The following is a 7,189-nucleotide window of genomic DNA, read 5'->3' on the forward strand; positions in this document are numbered from 1 at the left end:
CTGGCACAGCACAAAAATAGAACTCCCACACACCACACCCCTCCCAAATCCACAATGCCACCATTAGCACTTGCAGTATTGGAGCTGGAGAACATGCCTGCACTGCTACTCCTTGAGCAGGCAGTGATCCAGAGAATGCAGCATTGGTGCAGGAGGAGAAGGAGGGTGAGACTGGACCAGCACATACCATACGACTGTACCCATGTGGAGCTGGTTGTCCGGCATGCTGTGGAGGTAGCGTACCGCAACAGGAAGCTCTACCATTCCCTGAATGTCCAGATGGTGTGCGATGCACGCAAAATCATCATGCATTGCTGTGCAAGATTCCTAGGCTCCACACATGATGCCATGGTTCTGCGAACTCCATGCTTCCCCGCTACATGGCACAACATGCTGCACAACGTACCTGGCTGCTGGGTGAGTCTAACCACAGTGCCATGAGGGGTGTTGATTGGGGGGTGGAATCACAAGCATAGGCAACGTGTCTGCTGGCTGGGCCATGAGGGGTGTTGATTTGGGGGTGGGGGGCAATCACAAGCATAGGTAACGTGTCTGCTGGCTGGGACATGAGGAGTGTTGGTTGGGGGGGGGTTAATCACAAGCATAGGCAATGTGTCTGCTGGCTGGGCCATGAGGGGTGTTGATTGGGGGAGGGGAAATCGCCAGCATAGGCAATGTGTCTGCTGGCTGGGCCATGAGGGGTGTTGGTTGGGGGGGGGGAATCACAAGCATAGGCAATGTGTCTGCTGGCTGGGCCATGAGGGGTGTTGATTGGGGGGGGGAATCACAAGCATAGGCAACGTGTCTGCTGGCTGGGCCATGAGGGGTGTTGGTTGGGGGGGGATCACAAGCATAGGCAACGTGTCTGCTGGCTGGGCCATGAGGGGTGTTGATTGGGGGGGGGGATCACAAGCATAGGCAATGTGTCTGCTGGCTGGGCCATGAGGGGTGTTGGTTGGGGGGGGGGAATCACAAGCATAGGCAATGTGTCTGCTGGCTGGGCCATGAGGGGTGTTGGTTGGGGCGGGAATCACAAGCATAGGCAATGTGTCTGCTGGCTGGGCCATGAGGGGTGTTGATTGGGGGGGGCAATCACAAGCATAGGCAACGTGTCTGCTGGCTGGGCCATGAGGGGTGTTGATTGGGGGGGGGGGAATCACAAGCATAGGCAATGTGTCTGCTGGCTGGGCCATGAGGGGTGTTGATTGGGGGGGGGCAATCACAAGCATAGGCAACGTGTCTGCTGGCTGGGCCATGAGGGGTGTTGATTGGGGGGGGGAATCACAAGCATAGGCAATGTGTCTGCTGGCTGGGCCTTGAGGGGTGTTGATTAGGGGGGTGGGGGGGGGGGGAAATCGCAAGCATAGGCAATGTGTCTGCTAGCTGGGCCATGAGGGGTGTTGATTGGGGGGGGTACAAGCATAGGCAACCTGTCTGTTGGCTGGGCCATGAGGGGTGTTGATTGGGGGGGGGGAATCGCAAGCATAGGCAATGTGTCTGCTGGCTGGGCCATGAGGGGTGTTGATTGGGGGGGGCAATCACAAGCATAGGCAACGTGTCTGCTGGCTGGGTGGGCCATGAGGGGTGTTGATTTGGGGGTGGGGGGCAATCACAAGCATAGGTAATGTGTCTGCTGGCTGGGCCATGAGTGGTGTTGATTGGGGGGGGGAATCACAAGCATAGGCAATGTGTCTGCTGGCTGGGCCATGAGGGGTGTTGTTTGGGGGGGGGATCACAAGCATGGGCAACGTGTCTGCTGGCTGGGCCATGAGGGGTGTTGGTTGGGGGGGGGAATCGCAAGCATAGGCAATGTGTCTGTTGCCTGGGCCATGAGGGTTGTAGGAACATAGCACAGGATTGCATACCTGAGGAGCACAAGTGCACACCACATGCATGAATCCATAATCACTTCTGAAAATAGGCGTAAGAATGACCATGAATGCAATGAAGTGCAGATAGACTGTGTCGGGCAATAGAAGGCAAAGTCGGATGAGGAATCGGACCTGGATACCTCTAGATCCCCAACCTGCACAATAACAAATCACACACATAGAATGGAACAAGACCACACACAGCGTCCTGGGTGCCTAAAACTGTGAGCCTAGTAAATTTAACAGATTTGGCATGCCTACACAGCTGTGCGTACATTCAAGCAACATACACAGTGCTCACACCAGCACATGCATCTGGAACATCATCAAATATGAACCACAGGTACCAGAATGCACCACCCTGCAGTCACAATGCATGAAATACATGATCTCAGCAAAGGAAATTACGAGTCATGCTGCCATGCCTGAGCTAAATCCAACTGCCACACAGAGAAATCTCAGTCACTGCACTCAGTCCACAGGTACACTGCAAATCAGTATACCTGTCATGTCACCTTAAGGGACACCTCCAAGTACAATGGGTCAAGCATGGAAACAATTGCAATCATCAATCATTTACCACCACCAACATATGATTGAGAGGAGCAGGACTCATCCAAACTACCTCATTCCCACCATGCCAGTCCCCACCCAGCCGTATCACAGAAACGTAACCCTTCACCCGCGGCGCATACCACCAATGTGAATCTGCTTTAGTCATATGGGGGAAGGTCTCAATGGACATGTCCATGGTGACATCAATAAGTAGAATGCATAATGTGGAAACCACTGTGTTTCATGAAGCACATTAGGCAAATGTGTGATAATGCACTGTACATGCATAGGCCATTTTCATTGGCAACACATCAATTAAATATGAGGACATCATGGACTTTTGGACTTCATTTTCGAGAGTGCAGGTTCAGATTGAATGTTCCTTGGGACGTCAAAAGCACCCATCCCCCCCAACCATGGATCATCCCTAAGTACACTTACCTGGGTCTTTGAATAAGGAGCATGTCATGTGCAGTAATGAATATTCTGTTGCATGTAATCATGAACACCGTACAGGCAGTGCTAACAAGGAATTACCAAATTAATCACAAGTACCCTTTCTATTACTCCCATGCAGGTGATGCCGGGTATCCCCTCAAGCCGTGGCTCCTGACCCCCATCAGCCAACTAGTCAACAGGCACGAAAAGGACTACAACCGTGCACATGCACACACTCGGTTTCGCTGCCTCAGCAAGTCGGGTGGGGCACTCATTTACGGGCCGGAGAAGATGGACAAAAATGTGTTAGTATGTGCCATGCTACACAACATGTGCATCCGGCGCAACGTCCCTCTGCCCCCTAACCTGGACATGATGCCAGCTGAGGATGGGGAAGATGGTGGAATTCATCAGCAGCATAATGTGAATGAAGGACGTGCGATACGCCAAGATTTAATTGCCCACTACTTCTGATGGACTGGAGTAGACAAGGCACTGGACACGGGTCACACTGGGCACTGTACATAATTCAATTGACACACACTCAAGAAGCAATGTCCAGTCATGCGTTTTTCTTACTCACACCAGCTGTATTGATCAAATGAATAACTATGTACATAGTCCCATTACTTAACTACCACCAATATCCCATTGAAATGACCCCTCACCGCCTCCCCCACTATCCCCACCACCCCCACCCATTCTACCCCCAGCCCTTCTACCCCCACCCCCACTACCACCACACCCAATACCCCCACACCGAATACCCCAACACCAACACCCCCACACACAATACCTCTACACGCCCACCCCAACTACCCTCAGAAAAACTTCACTACTACTCCATCCCAACAAGCACGTGTGAGTACTACTATTCACGCCCACTTTTTGGAGGAGAGGGAGTGAGCCACTGGGCGTCGAACAAGTTGCTGTGAGCGACGCACAGGGCTTGTTTGTGTCGAACTGGCCAGTGTCGTGCTCGATGATGGACGGGGTTGGGGGGTAGTGGTGACATTTCTTTGCTCTGCTATAGCGTTCGCCAACTATGTGATGGCACGGGCCATGGCAGCCATTACTGTATTCCTTCCTGCACGCGCCTGGCCACACGGTACACAGCCCTGCTGACCAGCCTTGTATTGTCTTACAGGGCTTCCTGCATGGCCTGCCGTGTTGCTTTTGTGTTCATTACGTACTGCCTCACCATGTACTGCATAGCCTGCTGCCGCCCTTCCATGTGTGCCAGTCACCCCTGATATCCCTGATGTGCTGTAGACAAGGTGCTGGCATGGGAGGTGGGCTGTGAGGGCTTCCGGGACTGAACACAGCTTCCTCACTCTAGCTGTCAGGGCCACTGGCATCCACTGTGCAGTGGGCATCTGAGCCATGTACAGGTGCACCACCTGGGCTTGCCTGCCTGGGTGGCGTTGATTCGAGGTCCTCATGCTGGCTGTGGGCTGGGAAGTCTGCCTCCTCCTCACTGTGCAGGGCAGATTGAGCCACCTCACCCTGCTCACTCTGCACCACAGATTGTGCCTCCTCCAGCTCACTGGCCACATGATTCCTGCTCTTCCACTTGAAGTGGCTCCTGTGCCCCAGATGTGGATGTTTGCCAGGGGACTTGCTGCCAGAAGTGGATGTTGGCTGGGGGGCCTGGCTGGCAGGAGTAAATCTTGGCTGGGGGGCCTTGCTGGCATGAGTAGATCTTGGCTAAAGGGCCTTGCTGGCAGGTGTAGATCTTGGCTGGGGGGCCTTGCTGCCAGGAGTGGAAGTTTGCTGGGGGGCCTTGCTGGAGGTAGGTGGTGCCTGCTTGGCCTGCTGGCCTACCTGTGTGTCCTCTTGGCAGGAAGGCTGTGGCGTGGAAGGTGGTGCATGATTCAGTCTTGCCGTGGAGGTAGATGGCTCCTGGCTGGAGGCGTTGTCTCTTGCCACAGCGCCGACGGGCAGCGGCTCTCTGGGGTGTTGGGGCGTGTTCACCCTCACTGTCTGTTCCTGTACCTGTGGGGGACAGTGAGGCAGGGCATTAGTCATGGGTATGCATACATCTGACATACATCGATGCTAGTACTTTCAGAGTCATGCACATTCTCATGGACCTGTTGGAGGGCCTGGCATGGTGCACACAAGAATGGGGGTGGGGGTGCAGTGTCGGAGCATCCTTCTGGTGCAACCATGTTGTGCATGGTGTCTGTTGGGTGCCCTACAGGTGTCTAGTGGTTTGCGTGTTGTGGCCATGGCACAGGGGCTGTGTGCCATGTGGTGTTTAATTGTGGAACTGATGTGCTCCCATTTGTACGTTGATGCATTGATGTGTACACTGCGTATATAGACATGTGAGTGAGTCATGTGTGCAAGTGGTGGTGGTGATGTGTGCATCTTGCCATGAGGTGGCACGTTGTTGTGAGTGCTGCAGCTGTACAGTGATGTGTATGTGTGTGTGCACATGCAGATGGTGCTTGTGTTGGCAATTAAGGGGTCATGTGGGGTGTGTCAGTGGGGTTTGTTGCATGTGTTTGTGGCAGGGACATTGTAGTTATGTGGGAGGTGGCTTAAGGTGGGAGCAAATGCGGCAGAAATTTGGTGCCACCTACTTGCCATTTGGACTTTGCCATTGACGTTGGGGATGAAGTTGTGTGGTGTGAGTTTGGGATTACGGTAAGGGACACTTACCATCATTGTCTGATGTTGCAGCTCTGATCTCGGCTTGTCCAACGTCCTCGATGCCCTCCATGTTGATTACAGTGCTGCAGGTCTCCTCCCATGTGGCAAGTTTGATGGGGGATGGCGGGCTGTCTCCTGTACCCAGTCCCTGGCTGCGGACCCACAGACGGAGATCGTCCCACCGCTTGCAACAATCGCAGACAGTCCAGGGTGTTGTCCCCACCGCTGATACCTTGTGGGCCAACTCCTCCCATACCGCTGTTTTCCATAGTTGGGCTGCCCGGTGCAGGTCGGCACAGAAGACAACGTCTGCATGTTTGACAAGTGTGTCAGCCAACAAGTTCAGCTCAATGTTGTTAAACCTTGGTTTCCGGTGACCGACGGTGCCTTGCCTGGTTGACATGTTCCTCTGCTTTCTTCGTGCCTACTCTGTTCTCCTGTTCAACTGCTGTAGACTGAGAATTGCAATGGATTGCGTTTTTAAAGATGGCCGTCAGTGCATTTCCCATTCCGGCGCAATGACGTTGTTTCTGGTTCCGGTATTACCGGCATCATGATGCTGGTAATTACGGCATTGTCAGTGCAGGTGCCTGCGGCATCGAGGATGCTGGTATCGAGGGTTTGGGGGGCATTACCATCGTGCCGGTGGTACCTTTACCAGCATGCCGGAATGCGCATGCACGCTGACTCGGAATCTACTGTAGATTCCGGCAGCAGTGCTACACGGACACGGTAGCACTGGCATGCCGGTAATTTTCTTTTATTACCGGCAAACTCGTAATGAAGCCCAATGTCTATGTGGTATCACTCTTAACTATTGACTCCTTTAAAATGCACCAACTGATGACAGTTTTTAATGGCATACAAATCAAACAGTAATGTGTATCAGCATAGAACATAGGAAGGAAGACACATTAGGTTAAACAATGGCAGAATGGTTCTCTTGCTACTAAAACACAGTTCTGCGTGAGGATCCCCCCACCTGGGCAACCTCTAATAAAGTGTATTAACAAGCCCAGTCCATTAATGTTTAAAATAGTCTTGTTTCCTGGTCAAAAATGTTCCACTACACCAATGTTCCTGAGTTTAGCAGAGTTTCTTCAATGGCTCGTCGACGGGTTCCTCGTGAGTGGAGTCCCTTTAATGCAGGAGACACGGTAGTCGAGATTCTGTGAAGAAAATGTGAACACCGTCGTCGGGAAAGCAGCTTCGAATTTTGCAGTGCTAGTTGACGATCGATCGTGGACAGCCTGTGTAGACGAGGCGTGCGGTGCACCTCTATGACAGAATTCGGTGCCACAAAAAGCAGCTGTACCATGTGTGCCCAAACCACATGTAGGACCGATATCGATATCGGATGGAAGACACATTGGCAACAAAGAACGTTTATGAGCTTTAACAGCAGGGGTTTGGTATACTTATTAAGCTGTGCATGCTCTTTGCAGTATGTAGGCATGACAATGAGACCTGTCAAAAAAAGGCTCATCAAACATATATCGTGCATCAGAACCTCAAGATTGACAGCTCCTCACATTTTGTTGCCATGGGCCACACGACAGAGGACTTTAGATGGACAGTCCTGGAGAAAATACATCCCCCACGTCGGGGAGGGTCGCCGATCTCTTTCTAAAACGAGAACAACTTTGGATTTTCCATTTGAATACCTG

This window comes from Ambystoma mexicanum, chromosome 12, assembly GCF_040938575.1.
Source record: "Ambystoma mexicanum isolate Mex_15411 chromosome 12, UKY_AmexF1_1, whole genome shotgun sequence".
Taxonomy (NCBI): Eukaryota; Metazoa; Chordata; class Amphibia; order Caudata; family Ambystomatidae; genus Ambystoma; species Ambystoma mexicanum.